The sequence below is a fragment of the Physeter macrocephalus genome, chromosome 14, assembly GCF_002837175.3.
Source record: "Physeter macrocephalus isolate SW-GA chromosome 14, ASM283717v5, whole genome shotgun sequence".
Taxonomy (NCBI): Eukaryota; Metazoa; Chordata; class Mammalia; order Artiodactyla; family Physeteridae; genus Physeter; species Physeter macrocephalus.
This window is the reverse complement of record NC_041227.1, coordinates 26,669,031-26,686,053: the sequence shown is the minus strand read 5'-3', so window position 1 is coordinate 26,686,053 and position 17,023 is coordinate 26,669,031. Positions and strand designations below refer to the sequence as shown.

General features: G+C 42.8%; 1 protein-coding gene across 1 annotated transcript in view; it reads left to right on the top strand.

The window, feature by feature from the left end:
- The window catches only part of PDYN (prodynorphin), a 61,893-nt gene that overhangs the window by 26,853 nt on the left and 18,017 nt on the right, over positions 1 to 17,023 (top strand). Inside the window, exon 2 of the mRNA XM_007116267.4 lies at positions 204 to 264. The gene's annotated coding sequence lies outside the window, so the exon portion shown is untranslated. The remainder of the gene's footprint in view (positions 1 to 203; positions 265 to 17,023) is intronic.

The following is a 17,023-nucleotide window of genomic DNA, read 5'->3' as shown; positions in this document are numbered from 1 at the left end:
TAAAAGCCAATGTAATAGAACAAAAGACAAATAAACAAAAACTGCCTGGATCCTTGGTGAAATATTTAACAGCATTAACTGCTGACCTTTGATTTTCTTGCGAGAAGAATAAACGCTTCTTTTGTGTAAGCCACCATTATTTGGATTTTCTGTTACTTAGAGTCAAATGGATTCCTAATTGTCTACCTGTTTTATTATAACAGCCTCCCGACTCGCCTCCTCCAGGTTTAGCTCTCTAATTCATCATCTGCATGGCAGCCACAGGTATGTTGTGAAATATACAAATCTGATCACTCCTGTGCTGAAAACTTTTCAAAGCTTTCCCATCACCTACAATAGTCCCTGGGCATTGTGCTGTTTTCTGGCTAATAAGGATTTTCAGAGAGCATCTCAGCATCTTGATCAGCTTTTTTTTTTTCCTGATGAATATTAAGATATTAATCATTCAACTCATGTGACACTGGTGTTATTACAATAGTGTTTCAAATAAAAGTATAATTTAACTTTACCTGAATATAAAGAAAAAAAGAAACTGAAGTGAAATTGAAGTAACTGCTAATTTTCGAGTAATTTTTCTTCACCCAAGGGATATTATTTCTTAATAATCACTCTAAGGGAATTATTAGGGAGATATAACAATTATATTTATTTATTTATTTAGGCTGCGTTGGGTCTTCATTGCTGCGTGCAGGCTTTCTCTAGCGTGGCGATCGGGGGCTACTCTTTGTTGCAGTGCGTGGGCTTCTCATTGCGGTGGCTTCTCGTTGTGGTGTGTGGGCTCTATGCACACGGGCTTCCGTAGCTGTGGCACACGGGCTCAGCAGTTGTGGCTCGCGGGCTCTAGAGCGCAGGCTCAGTAGTTGTGGTGCACGGGCTTAGTTGCTCTGCGGCATGTGGGATCTTCCCAGACCAGGGCTCGAGCCTGTGTCCCCCTGCATTGGCAGACAGATTCTTAACCACTGCTCCATCAGGGAAGTCCTGATAAAACAATTAAATGCAATGTGGGATCCTGGATTGGATTCTGAACCAGAAAAAGGACCTCAGTGGGAAAATTGGTGATATTTTAATAAAGTCTATAGTTCCATTAGTAGTGTTATATCAGTGCTGATTTAATGGTTTTGATCATTGTACATCGGTCATGTAAACTAATGAAGGGCATACCACATTCTCTGTATTATTGTTTTCAACTTTTCTATAATTCTAAAATTGTTTCAAAAGAAAAAGCTTTAAAAAATCACTTTAAGGTTAAGAAAAAAATTATAAAATACAAGAGATTAGTTTTTAGTTACGTTTTTATTCTAGAGAGTATGGAATTACTCCCTGTTATGAAACATTATGGCATTAGCACCCTTATAATTCTTTTTATTTTCTCTTCCCAAACTTGCAAATTTTTGTTATTTTTATATTGTCAAGATTTAGAACGTTGATGTCTTTTTTGGCAATCAATCATAATTATTACTGGAGCTGTTTAATCTTAATTAATTACATATTTAAATAATTCTGTGCCCACCACTAGTTCTTTTGTTTCCTGAATTTTTTATTTTGATTTATCTCTTTGTTGTCTGGATTTCATAAATAAGTACTATTTTCAAGAATGTCTTATTGTTCCTGTGTTTCCTGGACTCACATTGATAATGTCTGTGTGTTGCCATTTCATTCATAAAAATGAACACGGCTGGGTATAAAATTATGGGGTTTTGGTTTAGAATTTTGTAGACATTGCTCTACAGGTTTCTGTCATTGAGGCTTTAACAAATTTAGATAGAATGGCAATGACTTTTTTGATATACTGTTTTATGACATTTAATACATGTAATTTTTATATAACCACAACCAGAATCAGAATACAGAACAGTTGCATCATCCCTCCCAAGTTTCCTCATGCTGCACCTTTATAGACAAACCTTCCCTCACAACCAGAAACCCCTGACAACCACGGATCTCTTCTTTGTCCCTGTAATTTTGCCACATAGAAGTCACATAAATGAGATGATACAGTATGTAACCTGATACTGACTTTTTTCATTCAGCATAATGCTTCTGAAATACATCCGTATTGTTATGTGTATCAACATTTCCGTCTTTTTTATTGCTTAGTGGTAGTATGATCCACAGTTTACTTATCAGTCATTGAGGGACAGAGTGGCTGTACCATTTCCTTCCCACCAATAATGTATGAGAGTTCCAGTTGCTCTGAATCTTCATCAGTAGTTAGTATTGTTGGGTTTTTCCTTCCTTCATTGTAGCTATTCTAATAGGTGTATAACGATATCTCAATACAGTTTTAATTTGCATTTCCATAGGGGCTATTGATGTTGGGCATCTTTTCATATGCTTATTTACTATTCATAGATCTTTTCTGGTAAAGTAGCTGTTGAAATATCTGGTCTATGTTTTTATCTTCTTATTGTTGAATTTTGAGAGTTCTTTGTACATTTTGAATACAAGTCCTTTACAAAATATATGTTTGGCAATATTTTCTCCCCATATGTAGTTTGTTTTTTCATTCTCTTGCCAGAGCAAACATTTAAAATTTTCATGAAGTCCAATTTATCAGTAATTTTTTTAACATCTTTATTGGAGTATAATTGCTTTACAATGGTGTGCTAGTTTCTGCTTTTCAACAAAGTGAATCAGCTATACATATACATATATCCCCATATCCACTCCCTCTTGCATCTCCCTCCCAACCTCCCTATCCCACCCTTCTGGGTGGTCACAAAGCACTGACCTGGTCTCCCTGAGCTATGCTGCTGCTTCCCACTAGCTATCTATTTTACATTTGGTAGTGTATATATGTCCATGCCACTCTCTCACTTTGTCCCAGTTTACCCTTCCCAGTCCCCGTGTCCTCAAGTCCTTTCTCTACACCTACATCTTTATTCCTGTCCTGCCCTTAAGTTTTTCAGAGCCATTTTTTTTTTTTTAGATTCCATATATATGTGTTAGCATATGGTATTTGTTTTTATCTTTCTGACTTACTTCACCCTGTATGACAGACTATGGTACTATTTTTAAAACTTAAGTTTCTAGTTGTTTATTGGTAGTATATAGAAATATGATTAATAATAATCTACATATTGACCTTATATTTTATGACCTTGCCAAACTCACCCATTAGTTCTAGAAGCTTTTTCTTTTTGTATATTCTTTGGAATTTCCTATATAGATAATCCTATTGTCTGTGAATAGTGATAGTTTTATTCCTTCCTTTCCAATTTATATGCCTTTTATTTCTTTTACTTGCCTTTTTTCAAAGGTTAGGACTTACAGTACAATGTCGAATAGGAATAGTGAGAATGGACCTTCTTGCCTTGTTCCCAGTCTCAGGGAAAGCATTTAATAGTTCACCATTATGACATTTGCTGTAGTTTTTTGTAGAGACCCTTTATCAAGTTAAGGAAGCTCCCTTCTAATCTTAGTTTGCTGAGAGCCTTAAAAAAGTCACAAGTGGATTTTGGGTGTGGCTTAAGTACGTTTTCTGCATTAGTTAATATGATAATGTGGTTTTCTTCTTTACTATGTTAATATTGTGGATTACATTGATTTTCAAATGTTGAATGAGCATTGTACTCACAAGATAAACCTCACTTGGTGAAGATCTACTATGTGGTTGTGTGCCTGTATGTGTGTACACATATATTATATATAGATGTATATATGTGGTTTGCTAATAGTTTTTGAAACCATATGAGCCTGGAGTCATATTGTTCAGAATGTTTTTAACTACTTATTTGATTTCTTAGACATAAGAGTGTTAAGGTCATCTATTTCTTCTTGGGTGAGTTTTGGTAGTTTGTGGCTTTCAAGAAATTGGTCCATTTCAGCTAAGTTGTTGAATTTAAGTGTAGAGTTATTCATAGTATTTTGTTATTATCCATTTACGCCTGTGGGGTCGGTAGTGCTATTCTCCGCTTCACTCTGGATATTGTTAATTGTCTCCTCCTTTTTATTCTTTGTTAGTCCGGCTAGAGATTTATCAATTGTATTGATATTTTTACAGAAGCATCTTTTGGTTTGATCAATTTTCTCTATTTTTCTTATTTTCAATTTCATTGATTTCTGGCCTTAATTATTATATCCATCTTTATTTTTTATTTTTATTTCTACCTTTATTATTTCCTTCCCTCTGATTGCTTTGGGTTTATTTTGCTCCTCTTTTTTTTTCTAGTTTCTTAAGGTGGAATCTTAGATTGTTGGCTTGACACCTTTTTTTTTCACATATATGCATTTAATAATATACAGTTTCCCCCTAGACACTGTTTTAGTTATATCCCATAAATTTTGAGATGTAGTTTCATTTTCCTTCATTTCAAAATGTTCTAATTTCCCTTGAGACTTCCTCTTTGACCAATGGATTCTTTAGCAGTTATTTTTGTTGGTTTGTTTTTTGGTTTTTTTTGGTCATGCCAAGCGGCTTGTGATTGAACCTGGGTGGTGAGAGCACAGAGTCCTACCCACTGTGAAACAACAGGGAAGGGGGCAGGGCACAACCTTTGAAAGAATGACATAGCCGGAGGACATGACATAAACTGATTAGAACCAAATGGGTCCAAGATGGCGGACAATTCGACTTCCACCAGACCTGGAGCCTCAGTATACACCCCCCCTCACTTTAACACATCAGCAAGCTAAATGCCACACCCACAGGCGCCATGACAGTTCCAAGGCCAACCATAAGGATCAAAAAGTGGGTGGTGGCCCAATTCCTGGAAATCCCCACCTCTTCCCCCAAATATCTGGAATACTCCTCCCACTCATTAGTCTATGAAATTACCCACCCCTATAAAAAGTGACAACCCCATTGGCTGGTGCCTTTCTCACCTTCTGAGATGGCCCACACTCCGTCTGTGGAGTGTGTTCCTCTCTATATAAATCTACTTCTTACCTATCACTTTGTCTTTCACTGAATTCTTTCTGTGATGAGACATCAAGAAACTGAGCTTTATTAAGTCCTGAAACCAGGTGTGTGATCTTTTGAATACTTTTTAGTGTTCCATTTAAATTTTTCCATTTTTATTTTACTATGTCTCTTTGTATAGGGTTTTTGGTGGTTGTTCTAGGGATTCCAATATACATACATACTTTTAACAGTTTGCTAGAATCAAGACGATGTGGTGATTGATTCAATGTGGGGGTGGGGAAAGGAAGGAGTTAAGTATGACACTGAAGTTTCTGGATTAGGTAACTTGGCATAAGGTGATGTCATTCACTACCAGGGTGAATTTAAATGGAGGAGAAGATCTAGGGGAAGTGAGTATTGTTTGGAACATGTAGAGTTTGGGATACTTGTGAAACATTCAAGTGGAGATGTCAGAAGGCAATTTGTCACATAGGTCTAAAGTTAAGAGAAGGGTCTTGGGCTTAAGGATAGATTTGGAAGTCTTCAGTTGTACTTGGCATCTGTTGTTTTTGCCACTCAACATTTGTTTACTTCTGGCAACCCATCCCCAGCTCTGGACCTCATGAGAGGCACTAACTCACTTTCAGCTCTACAAGTGGGCCTTGGGTAAACTCAACTAATTATCGTTCCATTCCTCCTGGCCACAGGGATTGGTTCAGGGTTAGATTTGTAACTGAATTTAGCCAGTGAGAATGAGGTCCGTCCAATACTTATGTCCCGTCATCTTGGGGAGACACACTTTCTTTGTAATTGGAGTTAATCTCATAGGAAGTAAGATCTGAAGATGCTGCTGCCATCTTCCTTCCCTGAAGAAAGAGCTACTTGAAAATATGTCAGCAAGGGAGGAAGCAGAACTGAGGGATGTTGGGAATGAGTGGGTCCAGGGGAAATTAAGCCCCTGGGCAATCTGTTCTCAGTCTCTGGACTTTTCAACCAATACTTTCCATAGTTCCTAGATTATGTTTGATCAGGCTTTCTACATCTTTCAAATGAGAATTCTGACGGATGCATAAGCATCTAGTGGGTAAAGAAGCTGTGGTGGTGAATGAGAGCATGTCAAGAGAGAGAAGAAAAGAGGGAGCTCATTTAAGGAAAAGGGGCCCATGAAGGAGCATGAGAGGAGTGCTCAGAGAGACAGAGGAGAGTCCTTTGTCTTGGAAGGTCCAGAAAGTGAGTGAGTGAAGAAATAGAGAGTAATTAGCAGTGTAAAATACTTACGGGGTATCAGTATCAGTCAAGATAAGGACTGAAAAGGGCCCTTTGGATCTATCAACCAGGAGGCTGTTGACAAAACAGTTGTAGTTACCAAGCAGGAAGGATCCTCTGAAATCATTACTTTATACCCTCTTCTGAAGATGAGGAAATTGAGGCAATACCATACTTAGATTTTTTTTTTTAACAGATACAAGATTACAAGTAGCGATCAGGGCTTTAAGGGTCCTTAAAGATCACATTATCCAATACTTAAATCTCTTGTACAACATCTCTCTGAAGCCTGTGCTTAAATATAACTATTGAGAAAGAACTCATTACTTCACTAATGAGAACCCTTAAATCTGTTCTTTTCATACCACAGAGCAGACACATGACAGGAAAATGTATGCATCCTGAGTTGATCCCTGGAAAATCTGGTTGTATTTGGGGAACTCAAAAGATTAAGCCAGATTTTGAGTTTTTAGGAGGCCTCTACCCCATTGAATAATCCAGTCACTGTTCCAGATGAGCCCAGCCTTTGAGTCACCTCAGCCCTGAACTATGTGAGTGAATAATAACTTCCAGATTATTCCAACCTCCAGCCATTTAGGTTTTCCCATTTGAGGCCCCAGAGTTCATGCAGCAGGAACAGGTCATATGTGTTATGTCCTTTCTGAATTCCAGACCTAAGAATCTGTGAGTATAATAAAATGGTTGTTTTATTATGCCACAAAGTGTTAACATATTTTTTTCTTTATACAGGAGCAGATAGCTGGAAGAGTAAGTATTGTTATTATTATCCCATTTTACAGATGAGGTAACTGAGTTTCAGAAAGATTAAACAACTTGATCCAGGTCCCATAGGCAGCCAATGGCAGAGCCAGTATCTGAACCCAGGTTTGGCTAATTGCATAGCTTGTTGTCTTCCAAGTATCCTAGATACCTCCTACTGAATTAGACCCCTTGACAAAACCTCCCAAGCCTCCCATTACTGTTCTTTAATCTGGAGACCATCCTTGACAAATCTAGAGTTCAGTGACTAAGATGTGGTTAGAAAAACAGCCTTTATGAAACATCTGATTCACATTCTTTTCAAATAATTGAAAAATATTCACTCTGCAATCAGTTCTTTCCTTATTTTATTTTCTCCTCCACACCCCCAGGCAGGAGCCAGATACATCTGCCAAGCCTGACAGATCTGCTCTTCCTCTCCCCACACCACCCAGTGCACAAATACCCACTGGCCCCCATTAAATCCCAATCAGGCTTGGAGAGAGATGATTCATCCCCTCCCCTGCCTCCCGGGAAGAGTTAGGGTTGAGCAAATCACTTATTGGAGTAATTCTGGGAGCTGAGGCAGAGCCGTGGCTGGAAGCCACCCACTAACTAGAAACCCAGGACATCAATCAACCAAACTGATTTTTCTGCTGCTGCAGCCATTTAAACAGTTATCTTTGCTTGGGGCTTTGTCCAAAGTTACTCAGCTAGTGGGTTCCTGGGTGATAAGTCACCGCAGCCTCATTCCACTGTCTCTGTGTCCTGGGGCTGCCTCTTTACTCACTTCTCAAGAGGGGTTGAAGTTCATTTGTTGCACTGTAAAAAGAATAGAGCGTGCACGGCTTGCGCACAAGTTCTGGTTATAGCAGGAAGATGAAAAAGGGGCCAGAAGTCTGTTGGGATATTAATACAGTACTTCTCATTTGACGCCCTGCTGAGGCACGGGGAGGAAGTTTCAAATTCATTTCATAACGCCCCCTGCTGGTATCCTTTCCCAACTGCTGCAGATGCCTGATCTTGTTTTGGGGGTGGGGGGTGCAGGGAGAGGGGAGGCCTTAGCCCACACCAACCTCCTTTCCTCATTTTACATATGGGGAAACTAATGCCAGAAAGAAAAACGGGATTTACTCAAGGTTGGGATTTACTCAAAGTCTATGTTAAGGTAAGAACTAGTCTCTCTGTGGCTAGAACTTTTTTGTAGGACCCAAGAATGCCCAGCACATAGTAAGTGCCTCTGATTGGCAGTACAGCATGAAATCTGGAAACCCTGGTTCGAATCTAAGCTCTGCCACTTAATAGCTGTCACGAGAAGGTAGTTTTCCGAGCCTCAGATTTCTCATCTGTAAAATAAGGGTAAAAAGGCAAAGAGTAAAATGGGATTTTATAAGAATTCCTTCACACATCCATTCAAAAACTACTGAGTATCTGCCATATACCTTGCTGGGCACTTGGAATGTAACAATGCATAGGACATTGCAGTAACTGTTCGCTTTGAGGGTGGTAGTCTAGTGAGAAAATTAGACGACATATGTGAACGTACATATGTGAAATTCAATTGTTGGAAAAGAAAACATTTTCCCTTTGATCCTTCCCACTTTTCAAGAATCAGAAGGCTTGGGGCCTTGCCCCAGCTGTATCAGTCTAGGAATGTTGATGACGTGAAGAGATTAAGTTATTTGAATGTCAAGACCACATAAATCTTTGTATTCTCCAGTGTGCCTGGCCCCAGGATGTACTCAGTCAATATTTGTTTGGCTCCATGTATGCCCCAAATTCTGGCTCACTCTGCCTCCCGGCTGCCAGCAGATTGCTGTCCGTGGTGCTGAAAAGCAAATTCCTGCTTCTTAGGATGAGGCAGCGCAGGTGCTGATGCAGAAAATGGAGCCCAGGGGAAGTGAGTAGAGAGGGGAAGAATGAGCCAACTTTTCACTGGCTAATAGTGACATCTTCATTTTGCCATATCTTGGAATTCAAAGCTGATGTTTCTTTTTCCAGCTGTCCCCACTTGCATTTCTTGCTAGCTGGAAACACTGCCGGGATAGGTGTTCTTAATAACCACACAGGGTGATAATCTCTACAATGCTGGGAGGTACTGGGAGCCCATAGCCCTATAAAGTCCTATTTGAAAGTGTTGTTGAAAATTGGTGGACCCCTTTTCCAGCTTATTCCTGGGCCAGGAAAAAGCATCAGTCATAGATGCCTGCCCCAGCTGATTTCAACCATGTCTATCACCCAAGAATGTGGGCAGATCTGAGTCAGAGCTGGCTATGGGGAAACCAGAGAGGTAGGGGCTGAGATTCACGGTCTGGAGTTGGCTGAGTTCCAAGAATTCATTTTGACCAGTATTTCAGGTGATAATATGTTTGTTCATTCATTCATTCTATAAATATTTATTGAGTGCCTACCATGGTCTGGCACCGTTATAGGAACTCCAGATACAGTCAAGTACAAGAAAGACAAGGTATCTGACTTCCTAGAACTTACATTCCAATGGGGGAGACATAAAATAAATAAATATACAAATGAGTGTGTAGTATAATTCCAGGCAAGAGGATAGATAATAATAGGAAATGCTCTCTTAGATAAGATGATTATGAGAGACCTGTTTAAGGAGTGACATTTGAGCATAAATGTGAACTAATTGAAATAATGAGACATATAAATATTGGAGAAAGGCAGTGTTCCAGGCAGAGGGCACAAGAAGACCAAAAAGATGTGGGAAGAAGATAGCATGTCCAAGGAACAGCAATGAGGCCAATGCAGATGGAGCAGATTTATCAAATAGGACATTAGAAAAGGATGGGTAAATACACAAAGACCAGATATGTGTCTTGAGGAGGACAAAACAAGATGCTCAGAATAGAAGAAACACTTACAAAATGACAGTGACTGCTGCACCTGCCATGGATAAGCCACAATAGTCTGGATGCCACCAGGGACACAAGGATAATTAGAGCTCCTGTCTTTATAGATCTCACCATGTCTAAAGAGCTAATTAATGGAGGCTAGTGGGAGTTAGTGATGTACTATTTATTCAGCCCACATTTTCTGGGTACCTACTATGTACCCAAAGATCATTGGGTTTTTTTGTGTGTTTTTTTTCACAGAACGTCCAGACTGAGTTTATCACAGAGTTGGTTATGTAAAAAAAAAATTTTAATAAGGAAAAACATGACATTTTGTTCTTCTTAAAATAACAAGGACTTCTAATATCACAGCTTTGGTTTTGCATCAATAATACGATTCCTTGTATTTTATTGTTACTACTTGGGAATTTTTTTTTAACATCTTTATTGGAGTATAATTGCTTTACAACAGTGTGTTAGTTTCTGCTTTATAACAAAGTGAATCAGTTATACGTATACATATGTCCTCATATCTCTTCCCTCTTACGTCTCCCTCCCTCCCACCCTCCCTATCCCACCCCTCTAGGTGGTCACAAAGCACCGAGCTGATCTCCCCCAAAATCACTGTTTAATACTAGTCTTTGCTCTAGGAGCTGAGGAGAAGAGGGAAGGAGTCAATTGATGGAACCACAATGTTTAAAGACAAGTAAGAAGCTCCAGATAGCAGAAGCTCAGGCAAAGCCACTTGCCTCTGATTTCTATCTGCTCTCCAATAGGGCCTCTTGAGAGACAGGAACAACACTGGTCTAGAGTAGGCTGCACCTCAGAAATAGGAACTTTAGAAAAGCACGCCCACCACTGAGGTTCAGTAACAGGAGTGAAGCAGTGTGGGCTACTTTCTGCCAGACGGCATAGGGAAAGGAATGCACATTCCAGGCATCTTTGCTAAGAATATGAAGTAGCTGGAATTTCCTTATCATCTGCATAAGAAGACTACCAAGTCCCCAGCAAAATCCTGGCAAACGAGAAGAGTCCCTCCCTCACTGGTCCGAGTTTGCAAGGAATTTTATACCCCTGGCCTTGTTGCTGCACGACCATCAGCATCTTTGAGATTTTGGCAGAGTAATGTTTATTCATCTGACAAATGAGAAACTAAAGCTTGGAAAGTTTAAGCAACTTACACAGGATCACAGAGTGCTTAAGAGATAAAATAGGACTCAGTCCCAAATCTGTCTGACCCCAAAGCCACTTGCAGTACAATGTTTTCTTGGATCTCAAACATAAAGTTCATGTTTGGTTCACCCTCCCTGGCACGTAAATGCTTCACCAAGGGAGCTGAACTTTGCTGTATGGATTTGGGGTGTTCAGAAAGCTCCGTTCTTTTTTTTTTTTAATATAAATTTATTTACTTATTTATTTACTTTTGGCCACACTGGGTCTTCGTGGCTGCACGCGGGCTTTCTCCAGTTGAGGAGAGCGGGGGGGGCTACTCTTCCTTGCCGTGCGAGAGCTTCTCACTGTGGTGGGTGTGTTAGTTTCTGCTTTATAACAAAGTGAATCAGTTATACGTATACATATGTCCTCATATCTCTTCCCTCTTACGTCTCCCTCCCTCCCACCCTCCCTATCCCACCCCTCTAGGTGGTCACAAAGCACCGAGCTGATCTCCCCCAAAATCACTGTTTAATACTAGTCTTTGCTCTAGGAGCTGAGGAGAAGAGGGAAGGAGTCAATTGATGGAACCACAATGTTTAAAGACAAGTAAGAAGCTCCAGATAGCAGAAGCTCAGGCAAAGCCACTTGCCTCTGATTTCTATCTGCTCTCCAATAGGGCCTCTTGAGAGACAGGAACAACACTGGTCTAGAGTAGGCTGCACCTCAGAAATAGGAACTTTAGAAAAGCACGCCCACCACTGAGGTTCAGTAACAGGAGTGAAGCAGTGTGGGCTACTTTCTGCCAGACGGCATAGGGAAAGGAATGCACATTCCAGGCATCTTTGCTAAGAATATGAAGTAGCTGGAATTTCCTTATCATCTGCATAAGAAGACTACCAAGTCCCCAGCAAAATCCTGGCAAACGAGAAGAGTCCCTCCCTCACTGGTCCGAGTTTGCAAGGAATTTTATACCCCTGGCCTTGTTGCTGCACGACCATCAGCATCTTTGAGATTTTGGCAGAGTAATGTTTATTCATCTGACAAATGAGAAACTAAAGCTTGGAAAGTTTAAGCAACTTACACAGGATCACAGAGTGCTTAAGAGATAAAATAGGACTCAGTCCCAAATCTGTCTGACCCCAAAGCCACTTGCAGTACAATGTTTTCTTGGATCTCAAACATAAAGTTCATGTTTGGTTCACCCTCCCTGGCACGTAAATGCTTCACCAAGGGAGCTGAACTTTGCTGTATGGATTTGGGGTGTTCAGAAAGCTCCGTTCTTTTTTTTTTTTAATATAAATTTATTTACTTATTTATTTACTTTTGGCCACACTGGGTCTTCGTGGCTGCACGCGGGCTTTCTCCAGTTGAGGAGAGCGGGGGGGGGGGGGGCTACTCTTCCTTGCCGTGCGAGAGCTTCTCACTGTGGTGGCTTCTCGTGTTGCGGAGCACGGGTTCTAGGTGCGCAGGCTTCAGTAGTTGTGGCGCAAGGGCTTAGTTGCTCCGTGACATGTGGGATCTTCCCGCACCGGGGCTCAAACCTGTGTCCCCTGCACTGGCAGGCGGATTCTTAACCACTGTGTCATCAAGGAAGCCCGAAAGCTCTGTTCTTAAATGCCATTATTCCAGGGACTTGTAAGGATGACTCAGAGAGGGAGAGGCTATAATGGAAAATTAATTATTTTATCTGAGCTGGATCCCTGGCTGAAGACGAGGAATTAGACTGATAAAGGCCCTTCTACAAGGGCTGTGGGGAGCCCTGACCTGTTGCTGACCGGTTATTCAAAGGGAAGTCGGGAACAGGGCCTCCCAGCTGCCCTTCCTGCAACTTTCAATATTCCTGGATGTGCCACAGAACTGGGGGAGTGATGTGTGCATCAGAGGGTTTATTTGCATGCGTGCTGCTGTGGTTACTCTGTGTGTGTGTCTGTGTGTGTACGAGAGAGAGAGAGAGAGAGAGAGAGAGAGAGATAGAGAGAGTGTCTGGAAGTGCTGGCTGGTGAAAACAGTCTGTGTATATGATTACGTTAGTTTGTGTGTCTAACTATCTGCCCATTCCTATCCGTGTGTGTGTGTACAACAGTGTGTGTTTGGTGTGACTCTATGCGCGTGGGCCTGAGGATACTTGTGGGTCTCTGGGTGTACATTTCTGAGGACCTTTATGAGGGGAGGAATCTCAATGTTTAGCTGGAAAATGATAAGTGTCGGTGGGCTAGGACGATGCAAGCAGTTACAGGGCAGGTATTTTGATGCTGCTGTGATGTAGGAGAAGAAAAAGAAATGAAGGTTAAACCCCTTAAAACCTTTAAAATTTTTTCCTCTTGAACTGGGGAAGATTATCTACTAGTAATAATAATAATAGCAGTTTATACATGAACAGTAGTATTGTAGAACTAGTCATACTAGCTCCATTTAGAGAGTACTTACTCTATGTCCTCTTACATATATTAGCTGGGTTCTCATCACAACTCTGTGCTACCACTATGCCCCGGTTCATAGCGGAGGCAGCTGGGCTCAAGTAACTTGCCTGGGGCCATGCAGCTGGGAGGAGCAAAGCCAGGAAGAGAGCTCCGGTCTGTCTGACTCCAGAGACTGAACTTTTCCCACCTCCCCCAGCTCCAGCCAAGCCCCAGCCCTGGCAGGGTGAACCCCAGAATGCGAAGCAGAGCGATGTGGTGGCAACAGCTGAGTTCTAGGCCCAGCTGGCCCTTCCGTGGTTGAGCAGCCTTAAGACAGTAGCTCCTCCTCTCTGGACCTCCGTATCCCCATCACTAAAATCACAGTTTGGATTCATTAGTCTGGTGGGTTCTTCCCGCTCTGACTGTGTGGGCCCCGGGGCAGCAGTTTTGTGGGTGGCTCCCACGCCACCTGGGGAGTGTTGACCTGGAAAGAGGCTCAAGGCAGGGGGTGTGAGGCGGGGGAAGTGGGGGCAGGGGGCAGAAGAGATGTGTGTCCGTCCAGCCTATGGCACTTTTCTTCTTTCCCTCCTGTGTGCGGCAGGCGTGCCTGCTTGGTCCTCAGCTCCCAATCCCACCTCCTTCTACTTCTTTATCGTGTACCTTCCTGGACTGCACAGATGAAAACTATTTTCCCTAGACTCCTGTGCAGCTAGGGTTCTGGGTGCAAATTAACGTTCTGCCAATAGCTAGACTTGTGTGTGACCGGCGTGATGGAATGAAATGGAGGCCGTCTTGCCGCTGCTTTGGCCGCTTCGTCCAGCCAGAGTAGTCAGGGGGGTGTGGTGGTCCTGCAACAGCATCTCAGGGCCCAGTGCCTACCCCCGGGAGTGCTGAGAGGCTGTAGTGGTGGCTCCCTGGCCCCAGCTTCCAGACCCCTGGGTCATAAGGTGGTGGTGGGTTCGTGAACGCACGACAGGCAGGGATTGCGTCCTGTTGGCCTGCTTTCTGGTTGTGTGGCTGGAGGCCATGCAGTGCTCTGGAAGCGCTCCCGGAGGCCCAGTCTACTCCTCCAGCAGTTCCATACCCACCTCCCCACCCCCCCGCCGCCAACACCTATTAAAGTTTCCCAATTCCCTATGTTAAATCTATTTTTGCTTATAAAAGCCAGGGATGTCTCCTGCTTCTGCGCTGAACCTGACCCATCACCACGGCACACTCCTACTCAGTCTCCCAAACCCAGCCTCGGTCCATCTCCAGGATGATTTCCCTCATCCACCAGGCTAACTTGGGAACCTGTCCTCTGTGATTCCACAGTCACCCTTATCTCAGACTTTCCTACGTGCTGCTGAAATTACCTGTTTACTTTCTGTCATCCCCTCCAGACTGCAACCCCCGGAGGCAGGGACTGGGTCTTCTCAGCCATGCACCTGAGTGTTGAGCAGAGAACCTGGCCTCTGGGAGCGTTTTGTGGAATGAATGCAGAAAAGGTAGCAACTTGTCAGTTCAAGAGGATTTAGGAGAAACTGTGAGATTCATAGATGGAGAAGAAAAGCAATTTAACCTTCCCTTTTGGCAAAAAGAAACTCCCTTCTTAAGAGCTGTTATTAGGAACGATGTGTCTGGTGGAGCTTGTGGGTGATGAGGGGCAGCTCTCAGATCAAGGGTCTCATTTCAGGTCTAATATCTGGGATCCCTTGGTGGACCTCTCCTCCTGCTGGTTCCCAGGCTTCTCTGGAGGAATTTCAGAACTGATGGTTTTGCGGAGGCAGCTTGATGAGGGAAGACAGCTCTGGCTTTTGAGGCAGACGGTCCTGTGCGACCTAAGGCAAGTGACTGCACTGCCCTGAGCTCAGTTCCCCATTTGCAAAGTGGAGTTAATGACATCTACGTCATAGGGTTGTTGTGAGGGATAAATGAGATGTTTTAGGGAAAGTACAGTACCTAGCACCCAGCAGGCACCTGATACACGGTGGCTGTGATAAGGTTTCAGTGATTTGAGATTTAAGGCTTTTCCCCTTTTCATTTGGGCAGAAACATTTCCCACCACTGACCTCTTGTTGCACTGTGGCTGAGGTCAAGAGGGGGCCCCGTGTGTGGTCGTGAACGTGAGGCCTGTAGTTCAGGACTCAGAACACAGTAAACAGGTGTCCATTCTTGCCAAATGCTGGTTGGATTCTGGTTCAGGACCTGTTCCCAGGTGGCTGGAAGTGACAGAGGAGCATCATGGGAGATGTGACACAGCAGAGAGGGGCTCACACTTTGGAGTGAGACAGACCTCGGTGCAAGTCCTGGCTTCACCCCTAACCTGCTGTGCTACGTGGGAGCTCACTTCACCTCGCTGGGCCTCAGTTTCTTCACCTGCAAAGTGGAACTTACAGTGCTTCCCTCAGAGGGCTGCTGAGAGCTTATTAAAGACCATTTGTACCTGTTCCTGGCATCGTGCCTGGCACAGTGAATAACGGCATTTACGCATGTGCTGCTCTCGGGCATCAGTGAGGTAGGAGTTCACAGCGTGGGCTTTGGCATCAGATTAACTTGAGCTTGGGTTCTTTTCCATTCGAGGGCTGTGTGCCCTTAGCTGAGTCACTGCATCTCTGCGTGCAGTGTCTTCCTCTGACGGAAGAAGGCAATAACACACCCACCATGGGGGTTTGCTATAAGGATGAGATGACGTAACACATGGAGGCGACTCAGCAGGGTGAGGGGCGTCAAGCAGATGTGCGACAGCTATTAGCCAGAGTGATGAAGTTCTGCTGCCAGCTGAGGAGAAACAGGAGAGAACGGGAGGTTTGGCCCATTGGGGAAGGGAAGTTCTCTCCAATTCCAGTTCATCAGCTCAGCTGTTGGTATCTGTCTGCACTCTTGGCTGAGAAAAGAAAACACAGCTTTCCCTCTGCCTTCTCATTGCTACTGGAGAGCTTTCCTCCACCAGGAAAACAGGCACCTGCTTCCCCAAGGCCTTTCCTGCCCCCTCCATCTTCACCGTTTTTAAGTGTAAAATTTAGTATCATTAAGTACATTCATAATGCTGTGCAGCCATCATCAGTCTCCATTTCCAGAACTTTTTCATCATCCCAAACAAAAACTCTGGGCCGTTTAAGCAAGAACTCACTATTTCTACTTCCTCCCAGCCCGTAGTAACTTATTTTCTACTTTCTGTCACTATGAATTTGACGTAATGTTTCGAGGTTCATCCATGTTGTAGCAAGTGTCAGAACTTTATTTCTCTTTATGGCTGAATAATAGTCCATTGTATGTAGAGTACATTTTGTTTATCCATTTATCTGTTGACAGACGCTGCCTTGTTTTACTCTTTTGGCTATTGTGAATAATGCTGCTACGAACATTGGTGGACAAATATCTGCTTGAGTCCCTATTTTCAATTCTTTTGGGTATACACCTAGTTGCAGAATTGTTGGGCCATATGGTGGTTCTATATTTAACATTTTGAGGAACCACCCAACATTTTTTCCACAGCAGCTGTACCATTTCACGTCCCCCATCACAATGTGCCTGCCCTCATAGTTTACACTCCACCAGGGGCGTACAGGTGATAATCAGACAAACTGAGATTGGGACTGACATATATACACTAATATGTATAAAATAGATAACTAATAAGAACTTGCTGTATAAAAAATAAATTAAATAAAATTCAAAAAAAAAGGGCTTCCCTGGTGGCGCAGTGGTTGAGAGTCCGTCTGCCGATGCAGGGGACACGGGTTCGTGCCCCGGTCCGCGAAGATCCC